The following is a 24,546-nucleotide window of genomic DNA, read 5'->3' on the forward strand; positions in this document are numbered from 1 at the left end:
TGAATAAGTGAATGAAATCTTAAAAATAAGAAAAAAAAAGATCTAGGCAGGAAATAAACATTTGAGATTTACAAATGTATGATAACTGAGCACACGTTCATGGATTTGGTGCATTAAGGAGAGGATATTGATTGAAAAATCAAAATACCTAAAACTTTGCATGTGGATTTTCTCCCTTTCAAGTTTGGAAGGAAATGATTAGTGAGAAGATACCGAGAACAAATGGCAAGCAATGTAGGTGGTAACTTGAAGAGTTTATGTCAGCAGAAAAGAAAAATGAAGCTCTGACAATGAGGGTCAGGAAAGGAGAAACAACTTTCTCAAGCTGACAGAGTTAATGAAGTGAGATTCAGTGAAGCTGAGATTGAAAGCCAGAAGAGCTGTCTTTAGGGGCCTTACTTTGAAAAACGTGCTCACTTTTGTGAATTATTTTCCTATCTACCACTTCCCGGCACTGCCCACACTGCCGGTGAAATGATCAGTAATGAACTGTGTTGTTTGGTACTGATGGTTTCTTTGGGCAAATTATAAAATGCTTCCAATGTTCCTTTGTCATTAAAGACTAAAAATCTAAAGAGTTGAGTTGATATTTATACAAACTGAAATGGTGGTTCTTTCTTGATGAAATTTGTTGGAGAATAAAATTTGGAAATGAAAACATAGAGATACCACTTTTTATTAAATCAAGCGGTAGAGAGCACATCCTGTATGCCTAGCAGATACTGGAGAACTCATTAATTCTACAGATCATATAATTCATTTTTGTCCATAATTTGATGGATATTTTCATGAACATAATGACCTCTGTAATATTGGTAGTAATATTTTGGGGGGTAATTCCTAATTTCCAGGTATTGTGTAAGTGGATTACATTTATTATATCACTTTACCTGTAGGCCTATAATGTTCATAGAATTCTGTGAGCATTAAATAGATAATACATGTACAGATCACAGGTCAGATATTGAATACCAACATAACCATATAAAATACGTATAAACATTAATCGCATCATAAAAAAAGAGTTAACTGAACTTAAATACATTAAGTAGCATGCCCAAAATAAAATGAAACTGGGACCAAAGCCTGTGGCTATTTAGCACCAAGTGACATTCACATATACTGTCTCACAGATTGCTTTCCATACCGATATTTTTCACAGCCTCCTTTGAGATGTCTATGTACTTTTTTTTTTCAGGAGTTTGAGCATATTCTGAAAGAAGAATCTACATTTTAAAATGTAGATTTCATTTTACTATTGATTGTAATATTGCTATATATGTGTGTATTAAAATATTACAGAGTTCATTGAGTATCCAATATATTCCATGATTTGTGCTAATAAGAATTTGCATAAATTGTTTCTGCAAAGTGGAAGTTGAGTCAAAAGATCTGAATTTCATTCCTGAATTTCATTCTAACACTCATATTATTTGACTAGCTCTATTTAGGTTCTTTGAGTGCAAGCAAAGAAAAATAACCTTGTTAACTCACGCAAAAAGTGAATTACTGGGAAGATTAATGTCATTATACATTTGCCAAAACCCACAGAATGTACATCAAGTGTTAACCCTGATGTATACTCTGAACTTCAGATGATAATGATTTGTCAATATAAGTTCATCAACTGTCACAAATGTACCACTCTGAAGAGGGACACTGAGAGTGGGGGAAGCGGTCGGGTGGGGAACAGGAACATTATAAGAATTCTCTGTACCTTCCACTTGGTTTTTCTGTGAACCTAAAACTATGCCAAAAAAGCCTATTTTCAAAAATCTCACAAATTATTACCTACTATATTTATTAATAATATATTAACTTGAGAACATTTATTTTTACCTACTAAAAGTTTCCTTATTCCTTATTTCTTCCACCACACTTTAAGAGTAATCACAAAATAGAACATGTAAAAGTGCTTTTGAAATTATTATGTAAATATTGTTTTATTTTGAGGTAAATTACAGAGATTGAGTGAATGTGGAAAATAATCCCAAAGTAAATGTACACAGGAAAGTAATGGATAGAGTTAAAAATAGAAGAGTAGAGACTTGTGACATTAAATATATCATTTATACCTTTATATTACCCCCTTTTTATTTTTCATATCTCATTTGTTATTTCTCATTCTCAGGATTCCTGTTGATAATAGGAATTATCTGGGTCTTCCAGCACTATAAGGTATAATATTTATGAAAACATTATTTTTGTGCAATTCATTAAATAATACTTGAATTCTACATTTGATAAGTTAGAAGGAGACATGTTTTCCTATATCAAAGATTCTCAGTGAATATTTATTTGAGGTGAGAACTACAGAAAGGGTATGTCTGCCTCACCCAGTCCAGGAGGGCAGTGCCTTTTACCAAAGGTCCTTTCCAGGATGCTTGTGAATTCAGTGATGCTTCTTTGAAGCTTACTTTTACCATTCCCTTCTCCTTTCAGGGAGACCTAGAAATATGCTGGCCACATACAAACCATTACTTAATGGAAAGAGGTTTTCTTCTGGAATTAATTAGATGTTGAGCCCAGCAAAGAAAATTTATGTACCGGTAGCAGTTCCACTTCCTTTGAAAAAGGAGCGAGAATTGAATAGATTAAGGTGAAAAATGGATCCCTGATACTAAACATTTGAAGAGAGAGAACACATAAAGAACAAATTATTTTTTACAAGAAACTCTTGAATGGAAAATTGTCCTCACAAATGGGTATTCAGTCTCCACTTTATCATTGCTCAAGATCAACACATGGGACATAGGCTATTTAAAAACATGGGTTTGTTCAAAGTACAATTGTGTGTTGTCAAGTACTTTTTAATACAAGATAAAAAGTATGGCTGTGAGCAGCATGCTAATTTCAATAGGAAAAATCTTTGTCTTATCAAGATCAAATTAAATTTAAAATACATTATAACAAGTGATAATTTACAAATGACAGCATCAGCTATAATACATGTGGTAAGAGTTGATAGCAAGAGATTGTTGGTGATGTTCTTTGATTAAATAGCTGGAGCTCAATTTCTTTTAGAAAAAAATGCAAAACAATATGGTTCTCATCAGCCATAGAGCATGGTGTTCTGGGACATTTTGTGTGATTTATGCAATTTATACTAGGCAGAGCTCTTACAGCATCAAGCCCCTAACCACCAGAGTGTAAAACTAAATTATTATTTCAATGGGGATATGAGAGAACATTTTAAAACATTCAGTAATGCTATAGTCCAAATGCTTTTCATGGCTTGCCATATTCCACTTATTCTAATTCAGAATGCTGCTATTAAATTAACATTTAATTATTATGGCATTGTGACTACTTGTAACAGACAACTAAACACTGTGAGCTAATTCATAATGTGCAAAGCACACAAGCCATTTTCTCAAAATAGACATTGTTATGCTTTCACTGTCAAGAGTAGGAATTGCAAGTCACAAATAAGAATATTGCCCTCAACAGTATAATACAATCTTTAGTTTTCCTCATTTTTATTTTGAAAATAGCATAACTGAATTATTACACATTGTCATGCTCTGATAAGACAGAGAAATAAACAGGAGCAAGCATCTTTAAATTGATGTTGGTGGCTAGATTTACAGAAACAATACACCGTAGGGCTATTCTCAATTGCACACTTGTTTATCATGGAAACCCAGTAATGAAGAATAATATATGGTTATACATATTTGGATAACAAATCACTGAGCTACAGTGATTCCCCAAGTATTTTTCACTGGCAATATAGTAGTTATCTACGCCACAAATAAACAATGGGTGTTTAATAAACACTTCATAGTTAGGTGCCAGTAATGAACTCAGCTTCTATATGAAAGTAATGTGACAAAAGGACCTAGTGATTATAATCAAAATCTACATTAGTTTCCTATTGCCACAGGAATGAATAACCATAAAATTTGTTATTTAAAACCATGTGAATTTATTATTATATAGTTTTTGAGGTCAGAAGTTCAAAATAGGCCATGGAAGGCCTGTTAATAATAAGTAATATCAAGATGTCTAAAGAGAGGTGTTCCTTTCCTTCCAGGAGAGAATTTGTTCCTTGCCTTGCCCAGATTCTAGAGGCTGTACACATACCTTGGGTTGTGGTACCCTTCCAGCAAAATGGCATCACTCTGATTCCAATAACAATACATATAATGTGATATACAATTAATAAGAGAGTGACTTCCCATAAGGTAACTGTTATAGAAATATTCTTTCCACTTACCATTTAATTCTGAATGCTTAGGAGGATATAGTGTCATCTAAACAAAGATAATACACCAGAGATAAACAAAATCTTTCTAACCAGAGAAACAGTATGATGTATAATTAGGAGAGTATGAGGTACATTAATTAAATATCTTGGATAGTTTAGGAAAATTATTTCCAATATGAATAGTATCTGCTAAGTGATGTGTCAATATCATGTGATCTAAGACATATATCTAATACAATCATAAGTTTTTAAATTAATAATATTGACATTTAAATATAATTGGGCCAATTTTTCCAAGTCTTTTTTGTAAATGGTTTTAATGTATTTTTGTACTCATTCATCTACTGGCTTAAAAAAAATAAACTGGATATATTGGTAGCAAATAGCATAAGTTATTTATGACATTCAGCATAATTACTGCTATACTCAAATGTACTAGATTAAAACATGTGAAAACAAATGAAAAATATACAAAAAAGTTTATAAATATTCACATATGAATTTAGCTAAGTAATAGCTTTTCTGTTTGTATCCCACTTTTCAATTTTAACTCTGGTGTCATTACCTCCCATACTTTTTCCTATATCCACTGATGCATCTTCATGCATTTCTATTAGATAAATTGTTTTTTTAAGATACTATATACACACACATATACATACATACTTTAGGTCAGCATATTATGAGCTCTTTGATAACAGGGATTTTTACTTGCTCATTTTTGTTTCATCAGTGCATTCTCTGAGGGTTGGAACATATGTGGTAGATATCCTGTCATGTTTGCTGAGAGATTGACAGAACCAATAATAAGTAATGAAAGTAAAATTGGTCATTCAATGATATTTCAAATGATCCCATATGGTATTCTAGTGGTTTAAATGGTGGCCACCAACAAGACGTGTCTATGTCCAATGCCCTGTGAACCCCTAAACCTTTATTTGGAAAATGAGTATTTGCAGGTATAATTAAGGATCTTGAGGTGAGATCATCCTGGATACTTGCTAGGCCTTAAATATAATGACAAATGTTCCTCTAAGAGACAGAAGAGGATTGAAACACCCAGAGAAAAAGATGATGTGAAGAGGAGGCAGAGATTGGAAATGATATGGCTACAAGCCAAGGAAACCAAGAAATGGTGATAATCACCTGAAGCTGGAAAAGTAAAGGAAGGATTCTCCACTGGGAGGTTCCACGGTGAGTGCTGCACTGTTGACACTTTGATTTTGGAATTCTGGCCTTGAGAACTGTGGCAAAATAAATTTCTGTTGATTTAGGCCACTAAGTTTGTGGTAACTTGTTATGGCAACTCTAGGAAATTTATGCAAGTACTATGGGAAAATGTAAAAGAAATAGAAAACCAACTTTCCTACCTTCCTTAGCCCTATTTAAGAGCAGCTATCCACTTCTTCCCAAACACAGACACACATACACCCTTCAGAAGACATCCACATTATCAAAAGTTGAAGGTGAATATATATAGCTTATGTTAAATAAGTAGAGTCAATTTCAAAACTTTTACCTCTAGTTACACTGGATTAGTGAACTTAGAATGTACATGGGACCATCACAGTAATAAGTACAGGTTAATTCTTATATTTTATCATCAGATTTATTTATGTAAATTGGTTTTAGTTGATTGTCAGTATCAGTATTTCACAAATCTTCAAAACATACAGAAAATACTTTAGAAAAGTTTGGCTAAGTTTTGATTGATTAAGAATGAGTATTTAGGTGTAGAACTGGACCATTTCCATGCTTTGTGGCTGATGGCAGAATTTTGAATACCCATTAGTAAAGAGAGGTAGGTGCCACATTGGCTCCAGCTTCCTTCAGACTCAGAAACTTATTAACCTAGATAGTAATCATTTGTATCAAGTATTAAGGCATGGAAACAGCTAGGAGTCTGCATATCTGGCAATGGCAGCAGTAGGGGAAAATGTCTGGAGACTACAAACTGCATTCTCTATGTCAAATGGTTTAAGCAGAGGAGATCTTCCAGAGTTTACAGTGTGCGTTTTCATCATTGTTCTTTGAAGTGATGTCCAGGTCTCTGACTTTCCTTTTAGTAATTTATTTTTCTCCTTAAACCTGGGGTTTTCTTTTCTACTCATTCAAATTACAAATTAGAAAAAAAATGAAAAGTTGAGGAATTGAAAAAAGCCAAGCATGAAAAACAGGTCTAGATTGGATAGAGGATATTACAAATAAGTGATGTTTTGACATTTTTAAATGAATATATTTGAAAATATAAATAAAATGTCTCCTCACTTCCCCAGATCCCCTATATCCAGCTGGATTACTTGATGGCATTATTATTCCTTTTTTAATTTGTCTGTACCCCCCTTTCTTCCCTTCTTCTTCTAACTCACTGTTGCGATAGTCTTCCCATTGATTTCTTGGCATTCAATCTCTTCTGAACTCTCTACATGAAAAAAAATGAGTATTTCTAAATAACCACTTGTTTATGTCCTTCATATTACTGAATAAATTTCCCTAGTCCAAATGGGTGAATTAATGAAAAGATGAATGAATGGGTTATTATTGCTACTGCAGTGGGTCTTATACGGTTCAATATATTCTGGGAGCAAAACAAAGGAGTAATTTGGATAGACATAAAAAAATAAGATTTTGCTTTCTATCAACCACAAGTTTCATTAACAGATGTGACAAAGCATCTCACTTTATTAAATTGTATGAATATCATGTTTCATCTTTGTGTTCTATATAGTGGAAAATAAAGTGTTTCTACTAACCAAAATTGTCTTTGTTGTGTTTTAGTGTAAACTGTTTATCCCTAAAAATTATGTAATACTTAATTATCTTTGCATTTATTGCTATTTTTGCAGTCAAATGTACATACAAAACAGTATTTTTCTCTACTAAAGGAATTATTATTTTTGTTTTAATGCATTAGAATGTGAAAGCAATAAAATGTACTCTTGACATTACTAATGGAGATTGTGTGCCTTTAAAATGAATCTAAATGATAAATAGAATTCTAGAATGCTTGAAAACATAACTATGCTTAGATGATAAAAAGCTTTTTTGTTTCAACCATAATGAGATTCCTGTTTTAGTGTAATATGTAAAGCAGGCATATACAAAAGCTTGGATAGAACTTGCCAAAATAAAAAAGTTCAATTCCTGAACAGCATTTCAAAAACCTGTGTATTGTAGCATTATGTTACTACATTCACATTCACCTCTCCATATTATGATTCTAAAGTACTTGCTGAAAATTTTTCATGAACTCCTTTTGAAAATATCTTTTAATTTCTAAGGTTTATGAATGAACTTCCTTTATACTCCCATAAAAGCAGAGAGAGCACCACCAATTAAGTCTTGTTAGAACATCTCAGCCATATAAAAATGCTTACAGCATTCACTAATCCTACCATTTGCTCACTTTGGGTTTATCACATGCAATATTTTATAGTAATATTATAGCATATAGATTTAAAAAGTTGTATTTCCCTAAAAACCTATATGCTAAAACTTCAGAAAAATAACACTAAGTCTAAAATTCTTGATCCCATGCAAAAAATCTATTGATTGTTAAAGTAAATAAAACTTTATTGAGTCAGGACTAGTAGTTTTGGTATTTTTCTTTTCTTATTTACCCTGCAACTTTATATCAATATCAATATCCCTCCAGCTGTAAAAACTAATGATTCATGTTTAAGATACCCCTCTCGAGTAATAGAATGAGGGAAGTTAGGATTTGAACTCTAATCCCATGCTTTTCAGACAAAATGCACACCTACATGATTGAAAAATTTATTTACCTCAGAATGATATTATCCATATTTCAAGCTGCATAGCTTCTTCATGGCTGAGAATATAATCTTAAAAACCAAGATCCACATATCTAGTAACTGATCCTTTTTTTACCCCTGGGTCTGCATTTGGGAGACTTCATTCTCTACTTCAATCTGAAATTTTAAATTTCTTATCTGAGAAAGAAAAGAAAGTCCATAATATAAAATAACCTCACTTACTTAATTTCCATGGGAAGTTAAGCATAATTTTAATCTTATTTTAAGTTAGAATTTTAAAAAATGTTTGCTTGGATTTAGTCATTCATTACTTTAAAAATTATGTGTTCAATAAATATTTGTTAAGTTTTGATTGATGAATTAGCATTTCTAGTATTCTTATATGTTTACTATTACTATATATGATCAGTAAAGACCAAATATTACTTGCCACCGTAATTGCTGATAGTAAAGTTCTATTAATTGGTTCGTATACTTAACAGAAAACTTCTGTTCAATTTTCTTAGGACATTTGGATTTGTAGTTCACTAAAGATGGGTTATTCATCAGTTGAATTAAAAAATTTATGTGAAAATTGGGAGAACCTTTAACTAAATATAATAATTTTAAAAATAAAATAAAAGTGACATATGATATCTCAGTAAGTTAACTTAATTTTCCTTTCTTTCCTTTGCAAACTAACTAAAAAGTGCAACTTTGCCAGATATTAGTATGGAAAGGATTACTCTGTTTTTATGTAATTGTAACTCCAAAGTTATTCCAACATAAATTGGTCAGACACTACAATTTTACAGTGAAATAAAACAGACAGGAAAATCCAAAAGAATAAAAAAAAATGTGAAAGAAACTTTAGCTATTAATTTTATCCCTTTTTAGTATTCCCTGTTAATTTACCTTCATATTAAAGAACAAATCCTTTTAAATAGAAATATATGATAGGGAGACACAATTTCAGATATTTAATCTTTAGGAATTTAGTCAATGACTCTAGTCACAATGTTTAGATTCTGATATTTACTGGTAAAATGTTTTGATAAATATTAAAATATTAAAAGGCAGAAATGAAAATTATGAGTATTTTTTAAAATAAAAGCATCTAATGTAATCAGGAAACTTGACTTGTAGAAGCAATGATACCACCAGTAGCCATAAGCCATTGAGTCTTTCCCTTTACATGCATGACCTTATGTAAAGAATTTGTGATGGAAACATTTCTAAGTTTCCTTCTGTTTCTAAAACTTTATTATGCAATGGTACTTAAAATTGTGTGTACTTAGTTCAATAGAAAAGCACAAAACTTGATTTCAGGGTGACTTTGCTGGAGTGCTAGTTCTTTCCATAGCTACACATTTAACCCTTAATAAAAGATGCAATTATATTGAACCTACATCTATATAGAAGATGAGTTGAGAAAAATGAGGTTAAGAATATATAAAACTGTGTTTTCTTCAAGAGTAAGTAAAATGAGTAGGAAAAAGTGCTTACTCTTCATTAATTTCTTCAACATTGTTGAGCTCCTGTGTTCCAGGAATATGACTGAAAAACATCATTATATCTGAGCTATTTCCACATAATCAGTTACTCTCTGACTGTTACAATGTACACCCTATTGGACTACCACTTATAAATATTTCTGAAGTATTTTAAAATCCAAATTGTGCTTAAATCAGCATTATGTAAATCATATTAGTCATAAGTTTGATGTACTAGACCTAATTTATAATACTCATCAAAACAAAAAGCATCACTATTAAAATAAAACAAAAATTTCAAGTTTAAAAAAATCAGCTGGTTGAAGTGATAGATGAATGACAGATATTAAGTTGGGTATATAACAATTTTAAAAGTTTGTTCATTTTTCTAGAAACGTCATATTAAAATAAATGCCAAATTCAAAATTAAAAAGGAAAACATAGACATTATTGAAATAGTACTGTCTACAAAATGGAATGTAATTTTCCTTGGAAATGTTCCTTATTTCTGCTCCTACACTTGGGGTAAATGTCTTTAATTTTGTTGGTTAGTAATATCAATTAATAGTCTAATTATTAGGTAAACATACATTTACCACAAACGTATGTCAAAATAACTAATTTCTTAAATATGTTTCTATTTTCTCATGCTTTCTGATTTATGTGTCATTAGCATTCCTGTAAATATTACGATTTGTAAATAGTAACTGATAGTGCATAATGTATACCTAATACTTAAATGGAAGTGCTGTTTTTTCAAAGAATATGTATTCTAAAAGGAAAAAAAATAAAGCATTTTGTATATATATTTAAACTAAATTAAAATTCTATATACACATATATTTTTAAGATTTATTTATTTTAGAGAAAGAGAGAATGCTGGGGCTGGGGAGAAGGGTAGAGGAAGAGTCTTAAGTAGATTCTGCATTGAGCACAGAGACTTTCTTGGGGATTGTTCTCATAACCCTGAGATCACAACCTGAATTGAAACCAGAAGTGGGTGCTTAACCGACTGCACCACCCAGTCCCCCATGCATTGCATTCTCTATGAAAAATTCTAAATAAAGATCACTGTAGTTAAATCACTCTAGAAACAAGGCTGAAGGCAAATTAAGAGCATTAATGTAATGAATTAGTTTACAATACAGCTTTGCATATCAAAGTCAGACCAATATTAACAACAGCCTTTTAATATACACAGGGTATGCAAATCCTTAAATTACTGACTACCAACACTAATACTTCCCTATTGTTTTTGATGATAGCTATTTCAAGCTTAGTATTTTGGCTTCCAGTTTAGAATTGTTTTCATGCTCAATCCTGTCCTTTTAATAAGAATTTAGATAACATCTGCAAACTATGAAGATGTGGCAAGCACTGTCCCAAGAAATTCACATTTATTACAAAGTTTTATCCTAAATCTAACATAGAAATCGAATTTCAAATTTATGATAAGAAAATAGGATATATTGGGATCCCTGGGTGGCGCAGCGGTTTGGCACCTGCCTTTGGCCCAGGGCGCGATCCTGGAGACCCGGGATCGAATCCCACGTCGGGCTCCCGGTGCATGGAGCCTGCTTCTCCCCCTGCCTGTGTCTCTGCTTCTCTCTCTCTCTGTGACTATCATAAATAAATAAAAATTAAAAATAAATAAATAAATTAAAAAAAAAAAAAGAAAATAGGATATAGAAACATTAAGCAATCTGGCCATGGCCATACCCATGTCTAATAAATGGCAGAGGTCGAATACTAACCCAAGATTTATGTCTCCATAGTCCAGATTTTTTACTATGATTTCATATTACCTCTCTCAATGATACTTACATTCTCTTTTATGTTTATTATTGATGGAAAATTATGTTAAGAAAAAATATCTTCTCAAGTCTCTTCTTATGCAAGTATTTTTGTAAATACACAATAGGATTCAAAAATTTAATGTGTTTTTTTCATTAGATTCACAAAACTAAACTATGCATAGGATGCTGAAATATATTGTATTATTTCTATAATGATGAAGAACAACTAAGTTTCTAAACAAGAAGTATATTGACAGTTTAAGTATTTTTGCCAACCTCAAATCACTTTCAGTTTATGCACAATAGTTACAAGGAATGTGACCCTAGATTGGCTCTCTGGACTACTTCATTACCAATACTGAAATTCCATGAATCACAATCCCTCATAAATGACATTTCCATAAAGTGTGGCATACAGCTGAATATTCTCAATTCCCCAATTAAACCTTATGTTATATTTCAACATAAAAAGCATGTATATCCACATCATTTAAAGATGATATAACTGCTTGGTAAGTGATCCAGGCACTTGTAAAGGTTTTAAAATAACAAAATGATTTTTATCTTTAATAACATTATTAATATAAATAGTAACGCTTACACATTTCAAAATTATTCATAAAAATAAAATTTATTCAATGTCTGCTTACTTGGCAAATTTAACCATCGCTAAAGACTGAACCTATGGAAATGTTACCCTTTAAGGAGTTAATAAAGAAGGTTGAGAGTGGTCAGGAAGTTGAAAATAAACAGCAGCATGCTTAACTGGAAGTAGGAATGCAGAGCATTTCTAGGAGTAGGCTGACTTACAGTATCAACCACTGGCAAGAAGTCAAGTAGGGCAATAAATCACAAATTGCATTGTATTTGTTTATTTGGAACACAAGTCATGTATTAGAACCAGAAGCACTCTGTGTCTATAGAGAAATGTTAATGCTGGAAAACTCTCTTAAATAAGCACAGCATATAATGACTTTCTGATATAAAATTGTGGGGATAAGAATTAGGAAAATGGAATGAGCTTGACCTTATAGGTCTCAAATAGATCGACATTTAATTCTTATGTCCACTATGTATTTTAGGGGAAACATTCAACTTCTCAAATCTCTGTTTGCTTATGTATAAAAAAAAAGGTAAAATACTAACAGTGCAGAGTTAAACTATTAAATAAAGTATCCACTGCAAAACAATGACTGGACAGTAAGAACCCAATCTTTCTCTACTTACTGAAAATAGAATACCCAAATTACTATCTTCCTATCCTATTTTAGAAATAGGCAGAGCAAATATATAGGATTCTTGATTTTTCATCTAGTGCAGTGCTCACAATTTTTATCAAAGCACCTTAATCTAAATTTTACTTACTTTTCCAACATCTGTGTGTGGGGGAAACCCAGGATTGATCTCAAAATCTTGTTGTAAGTATTAAGTTAATGCAGTCTGAGTGCTTAAAAGAGTTTGAAACAGTTAATACCATGCAGTTAAATTCTGCTGTTGCTGATAAAATGATGATAAATAACAATTTTATTATAATGTTAGTATGAGAATGAAGTATATATTTTTATTAAAAAGGCAGGGTTTTCTTTTCCTTCTTCTGTGTCAAATGAGCCTTCTCATCAATTTAGTGAATGCTCTTAAATAAATGCTACAAAATGCAATGAGAAATTCTAAGAATACCACAGCTTTTTTATTATAATAAAATATTAGTATTTACATTACTAAAATGTCTTCCCTTAATTTTCCCATTGACCTTAAGTTGGAAAATATGCTTTCATGAAACATATATAAAATTTTATAGTCTTGATTTAATCAATTCTGGCTTTACCAGTTAAATAGAGAAAGAATTAAGTTATTTTAGGAATTGGATTTATAATACTCATCACATAATATATCCTCATTGGAAAAGAAGGAGGTTACAAGATGGAGAAGGATTCTACAATAATATGAGCCTGAAACAACAATTTATATTTGACCTATTATTCTGACATTGAGATTATATTGAGTCACTATTAATCATGTACAATAGAACAGATAAGAGTGGTTTGGTTTAGAATTTTCAGAGTCTACTTTTAGTAATGAAAACTAATAAAAATAAATTGAATTAAGTTTTGTACTCAACATTTTAATGTTTTTATTTTAGATTAATGTTTAATTTCCTTTTTTAATATATACACACATATTTACTTAAGTATGATTCTTACCTCTTTACTTTATCAGCTACCATTTCTTAAGTTATGTCAATGACGTTCTACTTCATGACACCAGTACTGTCATAAATATGAGTAAAGGTGTCCCTGCAGTCACATAATGGAAACAGGCTTCAGTTTCCAGTGGAGGAATTCACTGCCCCTAAAGTGTTTCTTTCCCTTTTTAGATTTTCACTTCTACAGCTTTAGCAGAATTCAAGTGAACTATAAGAACAATATTTCAAATCATTACAGCTTCCTTTCAGATTGAAATGCTGCTCTACTTCCCTTCTGATCAGATCACTCCTAGTTTATGTATCCAGTTAAAAGCTGAACACCAAGTTCGGGAAATATACTGCATACTCTCTCCATGTCTTCACCCTTGCAAGAGAGCTATAATTTGCACAACAAGTTACACTATAAATCCTAACATCTAATCTCATTGAGTAGCTGAATGTATCAAATGAAAATTGATTGCAACTGGTTTCCAAGGGAATTCAATCTCAATATTGAGGAGCATTTCTGGTAAACCAGACAATCGCAATATTTTTAGTCTCTCAAATTCATGAAACATAAAGAAGTGTTTTTTTCGTATGATTTTTATCCTTTGAATTTTTTCCTACTAAAGTGTCATGTATTAACTTAAAAACACATACCAGAATCGGATTTAAGCACTCATTAATGTTCACTCTAAGATATTTGATATTTAATGTTGGTATATTTTTTCTTAATGTTCTTATAAAATTAAGTGATTTGTTTGCCATCTTATTATTCCATCTTAATATTTCCCACTTCTTAAATGAAATGGTTTCATTTTACTTTTAGCTATTCAGTCTAAGTAACAGTAAAGGTAAATATTGCCTTACAAAATAAATATGTAATGAACAATGTCATCATGATAAAGATACACAATAGATATAAGGATTTTGAAAATATTCTTAATTTCTTTGCAATACCTATACAAAACTTCAAATTCCTAAACCAAGTTTCCTAAAAGAAGGTTGGGACACTATAAAATACATTCCTTGAAAGTGCTTGTAATTTAAAATTAGTAATATTTTTGAACCAGACTTCCCATATTAAGATAATTACAAATTAGATTCTCTGCTTATGATATCTATCTTTGTTTATGCATGTATTTATTTATTTATAGGATAAATAACCAAGCACTATGAATTCTATCTTGTTAGAACTAATTATTATCTCTTTTTTAATTAAAATCTTCTCCACAGGAAAAAAAAAAATAAGACTAACATTTACAAAGTGCTCAGTATGTGGCAAAAAAATGTTCTAGAGACTGTAAACAAAAAATCTTTTAAAAGAAAACATAGGATATTTTCACAATTTAGGAAAGGCCTAAAGTACAGACAATAACAAACATTAGTGAGGATGTGCGGCTAATAGAATTCTCAGTTACTGCTGGTGGGAGTTATATCTGGTGTGAACCTTCGTGAATGATTTTTGCTGCATCTACTAAAGCTGAATACATTATTAGCTATTAGCCCACTAACTCCACGTTCAAGTATATTTTTATCAGAAGGGCAAACATAATATTCCCTTAAACAATGAACATGTATGTATATAAAAATATTATTCATAATACTCAAAAACTAAAACAATGTTTATCAACAATAGACAGGATTGTATTTACACAAAAGAATACTAGTCGCAATGAAAAAGAACAAAGTACAGGGGATCCCTGGGTGGCTCAGCGGTTTAGCGCCTGCCTTCGGCCCAGGGTGTGATCCTGGAGTCCTGGTATGGAGTCCCATATCAGGCTCCCTGCATGGAGCCCGCTTCTCTCTCTGCTCTGTGCCTCTGCCTTTCTCTCTCTCTCTCTGTCTCTCATGAATAAGTAAATAAAAATCTTAAAAAAAAAAAAAAAGAAAGAAAGAAAGAAAGAAAGAAAAAGAACAAAGTACCATTCAAGCAAAATTATGGAAGATCTCCAATATTAATGTCAAGTAAAAGAAGCTAAGTATAAAAGATCATATACTAAAAAAAAAGGAGCATATACTGTATTATGTCACATTTATAAAGTTTAAATACAAAACAAAGTAATATATATATATTAGAAGTCACAGCGGCAGTTACCTTTGGGCAAAGTGGAAAAAAGATACATGGGCAATTTTTGGGATGCTGTTAATTCTCTTAACTTTCTTTTCCTCTTCTTCTTTCAGTTTTTAACTAAAGTAAGATAAAATAAATGTATAATATTTTTCATGTCTTAAATTAGAGATAATGGAAGCTGTATTGGCAATTTTGCAAAGGTATTATTTGGTAAACTTTTGTAAACAATTTTACTATTATTTATTTATTTATTTATTTATTTATTTATTTATTTATTTAAGATTTTATTTATTTATTCATGAACGACACACAGAGAGAGGCAGAGACATAGGCAGAGGGAGAAGCAGGTTCCCCATGGGGAGGCCAATGTGGGATTAATCCCAGGACCCCGGAATCATGACCTGAGCCAAAGGCAGATGCTCAACCACTGAACCACCCAGGTGCCCCTAGAAAACAATTTTAATCACAAATGTGATAATTAATAGAAAATAAAATGATATAAAATAATATCTTCCATATTTTTAATAGGACTGTTTTTAACAAGTTCAGATTTTTAAAGAAATCATTTTAGACTTAAATATTGTAATAACTTCATAATTTGTTTCCAAGTTTTCTACAACTTTAAATATTATTTTTCTGAAAGAAGTGTGTTAACAGTGAGAAAGCTTGAAATGCTTAATTTTATCTCTTCATTTCCTATGACAGCTGCATAAATAAAATAAAGTATTTTCTGTTTCAGCTTCAAGATCACTTTTTTCCTATAAATTGTCAGTTCTATTAATTCAGTTCTATATTTAAATGAATATTCTGTCTAAGGACAATGACATTTGCTTTGCTTTTTTTGCTCTAACTCATAAATTAAAAAGGCATCTTTAAAGTATTAGCAATTTCTCATCTGGGTGACAGAGATATGGCCATGAAGTTCTGTACTGACAGTCACCATCCTGAATGAATAGAGATTAGAGTACTCTCATAAAAGTGTGTAAAGGTTCTTTAGTGACATTCTTTGATACTTGAAATATGTTCATTTTTTAAAAAATTAGTTTGCCAGTGGAACTGGTTATCTACATAGGATTAATTACTGAAATACATTATATGGCACTTTCTGCAACTCAGTTTATTAAGGCATTTGCAGAATTGCTATAAGTCAACTTAGAGCAGGTATGTTGTTCTTTACTAGAAAAAAAATAAAAAATAAGAATATATTCAAAATAATCATTTTACATTATAACAGTTCAAGACTATCACAAGTGTTTTTGAAGGTTGCTGTAAATACATAGAAAAGACTATTTAATTTATGTACAAAACACAATCTGGTGACAAACCTTTAATAGCTCTCCTCAGAACAATAAAAATGATTATCTTGTGCTATATGAATGGAAAACATAGTGTCCCAAGTACTGGTGAATTTTTCCCAGAAACAGAAAAATGGGCTTCTGAAAAGAATCCCACAACATAGCTGCTTTATTATGTGAGAAAACATGGCATCTCTGTAGGGAGAACTCAAGATAGACTACAAATTGAGGTATGGAAAACTAAATTCAACCAGCACAAAATGAATAAGAAATTCTTCATTAATAAGAAATCACAGTCAGAAGAGCTTAAAATACAAATCAATTGTCTCAGGACAGAAATATATAAGTATGCATCTACAAATCTACATTTATACCACACTTACTATTATATAGCCATATCTAGTTCTATAGATTAATGTAAATAGCTTAAAGTAACTGACCTGCAGTAAGCTCGCTAGTTTGATGGGTTGATTGTTTAAAAAGTATATATATATATATAAAGTGGAATGCAAAAGGGAAATGTGGGCTAATTCATGTAAATATTTATTGTTCCCCTGCTAGAGTCAGGCACTTCTCTAGCTGACATAGACTTAAGATCTATTGCTATAAAAGACTCTACCTAGGTTGCTTCATGTTTTTTTTTTTTATTTTTTTATTTATTTATGATAGTTACAGAGAGAAAGAGAGGCAGAGACACAGGCAGAGGGAGAAGCAGGCTCCATGCACCGGGAGCCCGATGTGGGATTCGATGCTGGGTCTCCAGGATCGTGCCCTGGGCCAAAGGCAGGCGCCAAACCGGGGCGTCACCCAGGGATCCCGGTTGCTTCATGTTTTAATGGATGCATCAGAAATTAACCCTTTCCCCATCAACACCTTATTTCAGTTATGAGTCTTTAACTCAGGATATTTTGGTGTTCCATATCTTCTTAATATTGCACTTTCTCCTTGGTCAAGTTTTCATTGTCAATGTTGAATTTTGGCAATTTATATTTACAAACATATCTATTGGACACTCACAGATCCCATTTTCAGTATTTTTAATTGTGATACCAGGATTTCTTGGGAAATTACTATTATTTGCCATTGCTTTATTAATTTTAAACCAATATACTGATTAAATCTATATGACAAATAAATATATTATTATTAACTACATGACAATATACACTGTATATACTAGTCCATAAAATCAAGCCTGCTTTATTCTGAAGAATCCCAGAATAACTTATCAGTATGGATTTTCAGTGTGCTTCTGCTGGCAATTAAATAAATTAACCACAATTAGAATTTACTCATATCTTGGTGCCTTTAGATAAATTGAAAGATGAAAGGAACCTTAAAATAAATTAATTGAATTCTATATCGAATAAAAAAATGATTGTCTCCTCTGACTGATGAACATCCAAATTGTACGTTGAATACCTGTAGTTCTGTATGAATCTTTAGAAATTCCAATATGTCTTGAGACAAACATCTGGTTTTCAATAACCTTTGTACATGAATCATAGTATTATCTTCCCTTGTGTAACATAACCTTTTTAAATGCTAGCCTTGCAATATTAAAACAAAAACTCACTATTGTTTGACAATTGAACTTGATATTCCATAAAGATAGTATTTCTTTTCACATATAAGCTAGACTCTTTTTTCCATCTGTACTTATGCAATTCAATCATGTATAAAATAATGAAGGGATTCTTTTTTCATCTCTCTTGACTTTCATTCTTTTGATTTAGATATCACTTATTAGGTAATTCTTTTGATCTTTCCTTATAATAGACACAACTTTATTGATAAAAAACAGATTATAGTAAATATGTTAGCATACAATTGTATCTTTACAAATCTATAAGCTAAATATATGATTTGAGGTATGTGAATTTATTTACATCATAATAACCACTGATGCAGAAGCTGTCTGCGGCTTAATGATTGGTCTCTAGGTGAAAATATTTACTTTGCAGTGAAAATAATAGTATTTTTACTCACTGGCAAAGCTCCTTCAAAATCAGGTACTTTAACCATTGTATGCCATTTAGACAAACAAATGTTCTTAGGAGTATAGCAAATATTTAAAAAGCAGAAAGCTATAAATCTATTTAATCTTTTAAGTATTTATTTAAATAACATTTGCATGTGATTTATTTATATAGAGCCAAATAGAACACTGGAATGAAACAGTGTAAGGAGGCAACAGAAGTGGATAAAATATCCTGTGACTATTTTGCATATTTCAGTACACTGAAGTATAGATGCTAAGCTATAAAGGATCTAATTTGGATTGATGAAGACTATGCCTATGGCTAGAAACAAACAGTCATGGTCCAGGAAGCCAGGGGAAAAATGTGTTGGCTGGATCTGAGAAAATAGGGATAGAAATAAGATAGGGATATCAGAGAATAAAACTGATCACATGAATCTAGATTTTTCTGGCCCACTCTCCATGGGGTTGGCAATATTCTAATGCACCACCACTGAGTGTGGACTCAATGATCTGGGCCCTTCCCTTTTAGCAACTTTGCTGCTGCCTGTCCACATTAAACACTCTTAATTCCAAGTCTTGCCTTTCTTCAAACATCCCACAAATATCTAACATCTCAATGGCTTTGACCATGACCAAACCCTTGTTACAAGGGACATGGAATATATTTCTATGTGTATTACATAGGGTATGTAATATATTGTCCAAACAAAGGTGCTTCAGAGTGCAACAGCACTAAGAATAATTCAGCAAGAACAGTGAGTGGGAATTAGAACTGTCCAATGTCATAAAATCATATGGTCAACTGATGTATACTCACATCATGATTCTCTCTTGCAGGGGATCTGTATACAAGAGGAAACCCATGTGAGGCAGCAGAAGGGGAAAGGGAGGGATCTCCAGATGAAAACTAGGAATTGGTGCCAACAGGAGGGTGCATGAAAGAGCAGGAGTCACCTGAAGAGAGTGCAACTTACAGAGGCAAATCTGGGCATTTGCTCACCATGAGTAAGTGATCAAATGTTAAGAGGTAGGATTGAAACACAATAGTTAAAAAAAAAAAAACACACACACACAATAGTTACAAAACAAAAACAAAATACCATGTACAGTGGTGGAGATTGCTAGCAGTCACAATGGTCATTGATTTGGGAAACAGGAAACTGGAAAATACAGATACAGGGGCACAGACTTATCACTGGTGCCTTCTGTGTCTCAAATTTCTTTTCTTAACTGGGATAGTCTTTGTCATTACCATCCAAAGTGACATCAGAGATGTATATTGAGTAGAATGCCAATTCTGGAAACAGAAAATCTTTATTAAGTTCACTTTGTCATTTCAGGGATTGTTTTTTGTGCTTGAGTATTATCTTAATGTTTTCAAAGGCTTTCTGTCTCAATTATAAGAAAACCTTTAGAATTCTTATTAAGTTTAATAGATTTCCTCTTAATAAGCTCTAGAGGCTCATAAATAAGGATGTCCCAAATCATAATCTTTGGACAAATTTTCTAATTTTTTATTTGGCAGCCATAATTTTTAATGATCCACCGTACCACTTAACTTTCTTGATGTTCTCTCCCTTGACTTCTATCTTTTGGCAATTTAAAACATAATATTAGTTTAAGTAGTCTCCATAAATCTACATCAGTGTGAAAGGGTTTCTAAAATGTAAATAATTGTTTTGATTCTCAAATAGGAAGTATGTAATGAAGAACTTAGAAGGAATTTTAGACTCAAGCACCTCACAGGTATTAATTCTATGCCCTGCTGTATCTTTTATTTACGTTGTTCCTTCCATAGCATTTCATCTGTTAAGATGAGAAGAAAGGTCAGCTCAGTCACCACTGCAAGCCTCCAGAGTGCTAGACTTGCCTCATGGTCAGGCATTTTGTTACAAGGCTTCCTACTCCACTTCCTGGGGATTGGGATTTACACTTAGAGAGCTATACCAGCCTTTATTTGGGACTATACCATATAGCCCTTGGCCAAAGTACCAGTCTCTTTGCATGTTCATATGTGGGGGCACTCACCAGGAACCAAGCACACTGACTAGGTGGTCCTGCATTATATAAGCAATTGGGAACTTTGGCAGGTATTCTTAAGAGGAGGGTACAGGGATGACATATTTTACCCATGCTATTTTTGGATTAAATATTGGGCTACCAGTCTCCAAGTGCGCAACCTACAATACCTCTGAGTGTTTGAAAAGCATGAAGATCACTGGCAATAGCAGTAATGCATGCAACAGCAGACAAGACAGGCAGGCCACCACACCATCTAAGCAACATGAATAAGGAGACCAGAAGTCAGTATCTTTCACTTGAAGGAGCCCAGCCAATGCCTTCCTCTACACCATGAGGTGCCTGAAATGCACAAACTAGAATTCTGCCCAAAATAATAATAAACACTGCCAAAAAAGTGACAACTGCCAGAATAGGCCTGTAGCAAACAAAATGTGACAGGAATAATACAGGAAAGCCCATCCACGTAAGTGGCTCTAGTAGCCTGTCACTCCCATTGCACTGAGATGGGGCCCCAATCTGGGCCAAAATATAACTCCTGAAGTGTAGCCAAGTAGCACTGTTTATTTTGAATATACCCACACCTAGGAAATTGGGGCAAAGAGAAAAGTGATGACCACTGTTGGACACAGAAACAAAAAAGTCCCAAGTCACTCTTGCATTGGTTTGTAACCAATTAATAAGCAAAGAGCAGTCTCCCCACAAAGCTATGCAAGAGTCACCCGTACTGCTCACATTGCCCACTGTTTCATAAATTTTAAAGATTCTTCTGATAGTGGATCACAGCACACTGACCCTTAGATGAAACACAGAACTCTTTGTTACTTTTAGCTCTGAGTATGAGAAGGTATCCAGGGAGGGCCACACAGAGGATGCCAGCCTGGACTGAGTAACAGAAAGCTGGAGCTGTAAGGAGGAAGCTTATTTATGGCAAATAGGATGGGGTTAGCTAGGTTTGCCAAGCTCCCTGAGGGTTGGCTGATTTGAATGATTACAGGTTCGAGGGCATAAGGGCTATATCTCTACTGTCTGGTACCTGACCTTCAGAGACATAGAGACTGATAAGGGAAATAGTAGGGGTGTAGTCTTAATTAGCTGCTCAAGAAGAACAGCTTCTAAGCAGGTCCTCAAAACTGGGTCAAGACAGCACTAAGACAAAACAAAACAAAAAACAAAAACAAAAAAAAACTTCTATTAAGGGTTAAGCTTTATTGTAATAGAGCAGAAGTTAAAGAGAAGTTACTGATAAACATCCCAGACTTAGCATAAACTAAAAATACATTAGTGGGCACCAATTACGGGATCATGAGTTATAATGACATTGACCTGAAGCATGTTCTATGTTAAGGAGGAACAATGACAGTAATGTATTTATAAAGTTGAGGTTTGAACAAAAAGGCTTTTGTAAGACTATTTGACTTTGTCAGTTGTATTCCTTTTGTTACAGTTAAAAATGTTTCTTGGTGCTTACAGTAGCTCCCAACATGTTTATTGACTAAAGGAATGAATGAAACTCTCCAAGTCTTTTTTTCTTTTTAAACTGACTATATGGCATTTCTCTTTCAGAATACTTTATATGTATTTATATATACATTATATGTAAATATATGTAAATTATCTTTAATTTACCCACTAGGAGAGATTAGTTAACACTTGAAATACTCTAATCAGAAATTAACACTTCAAAGAAAATTGCATTTCCAACGCAGTCATTGAAATTTATCACAGAGCATTTTGAAGAGTATGAACATGTTATATATGTATATACACACACACACACACACACCACACCTCTACCCCCACATATATACAAACTGGTGTAGTGAGTATTATTCAAGATATATAGGTAGAACAGCTATATAGCAACTAGGACAGGCTAATATGACTTCATATTTGTGCCCCCAGCATAATCCTGTCTAAAGTTTGCCTTATTCGTGGGAAGTGATATGAAAGAGAATATATAGCTCCCAGGGGTTTGCCCAATAGTAATAAAAACGAAAAAAAAAACTTTAATTGTTGAATGAGTAAATTATCTTCAAACACTGAAAAGTCTTGCAGCAATTGTCATGGTATTGTTTACCTAAATTAGAAGTCTAAATCGGAAAACAAATGTTTATTCTGATATTTGATGAGTCAGTAGAATCATGTTACTAAGTTGCTGTCAAAATTGTTTTGTTTGGTAAAAGATGGGAAGGATAGGGTGGGGTAGAACCTAAGGACTGCTTTTTAAAAAATCGAGAGGGGCGGGGCAAGAGTCACCAAGTAATGGTCTCCACCAAATTACCTAGATAACCTTCAAATCATCCTGAAAACCTACGAATTCGGCCTGAGATTTAAAGAGAGACCAGCTGGAATGCTGCAGTGAGAAGAGTTCGCGCTTCCATCAAGGTAGGAAGACGGGGAAAAAGAAATAAAGAAACAAAAGGCCTCCAAGGGGGAGGGGCCCGCGAGGAGCCGGGCTGAGGCCGGGGCGAGTGTCCCCAGGACAGGAGAGCCCCGTCCCGGAGGAGCAGGAGCTGCACCGACCTTCCCGGGGGAAAGGGGCTCGCAGGGAGGTGGAGCAGGACCCAGGAGGGCGGGGATGCCCTCGGGCTCCCGGGGACACTAACAGACACCTGCGCCCCGGGAGAGCCCCACACCCCGGCGGCCGAGCTCCCTAAGGGCTGCAGCACACGGCGGGACCCGGAGCAGCTCGGGGGGGCTCGGGGGCGGCTCCGCGGAGGGGGCTGCGGGGCGGGAGCAGCTCGGGGGGCTCGGGGGCGGCTCCGCGGAGGGGGCTGCGGGGCGGGAGCAGCTCGGGGGGCTCGGGGGCGGCTCCGCGGAGGGGGCTGCGGGGCGGGAGCAGCTGGGGGGGTCGGGGGCGGCTCCGCGGAGGGGGCTGCGGGGCGGGAGCAGCTCGGGGAGGGCTCGGGGGCGGCTCCGCGGAGGGGGCTGCGGGGCGGGAGCAGCTCGCGGGGGCTCGGGGGCGGCTCCGTGGAGGGGGCTGCAGGGCGGGAGCGCGAATCCAACAGCGCAGGCTCCAGAGCACAGAGCGCCGGGACACAGCCCAGGATCCGGCCTACCCCGGGGACAGGCAGAGGCCGGGAGGGCCCAGGACAGCGAGGACGCTCCTGCCCCGAGCTGAGCAGATCAGCGGCCCCGCCCCGGAGCCTCCAGGCCCTGCAGACCGAGAGCTCTGGAGTTACTGCGGGAGCTGACTCCAGGGCTCCAGAGCTGGCGGCTGCCACTGGGGTTTTTCCTCCTGGGGCCTCACGGGGTAAACAACCCCCACTGAGCCTCACAGTGGCGTCACAGGATAAACAGGATAAACAGCTCCTACTGGGTCCTGCACCAGGCTGGGAGCTGGGCAGCTCCCCCAGGTGCTCACACCCGAGAATCAGCACAGTAGGCCCCTCCACCAGAAGACCAGCTAGACGGACAGGGGAAAAACAAGTTATTGACCAAGCAACACTGGAAAGTTCCAGGAGAAGTCGAGGGATTTACAGTATATAGAATCAGAGGATACTCCCCCTTCTTTTTGTTTTCTGTTTGCTCCCCCCCTTTTTTCTTTTCTTCTCTTTTTTTTTTCTTCTTCTTTCTTTTTCTTTTTTCTTTTCTCTTTTTTTTCTTTTCCCAATACAACTTGTTTTTGGCCACTCTGCACTGAGCAAAATGACTAGAAGGAAAAACTCACTTCAAAAGAAAGAATCAGAAACAGTCCTCGCTCCCACAGAGCTACAAAATTTGGATTACAATTCA

The 24,546-nt window shown here is 34.3% G+C and overlaps 1 long non-coding RNA gene across 1 annotated transcript; it reads left to right on the plus strand.

The window, feature by feature from the left end:
* Positions 1 to 4,828: 4,828 nt before the first annotated feature.
* Positions 4,829 to 23,157, plus strand: LOC111091755. The gene is made up of 3 exons (XR_005376432.1): positions 4,829 to 5,404; positions 19,627 to 19,794; positions 23,097 to 23,157. It is a non-coding gene; the product is annotated as an uncharacterized LOC111091755 (long non-coding RNA).
* The last annotated feature ends 1,389 nt before the right edge of the window (positions 23,158 to 24,546 follow it).

The sequence above is a fragment of the Canis lupus genome, chromosome 22 (genome assembly GCF_011100685.1).
Source record: "Canis lupus familiaris isolate Mischka breed German Shepherd chromosome 22, alternate assembly UU_Cfam_GSD_1.0, whole genome shotgun sequence".
In the NCBI taxonomy this organism is placed as follows: domain Eukaryota; kingdom Metazoa; phylum Chordata; class Mammalia; order Carnivora; family Canidae; genus Canis; species Canis lupus.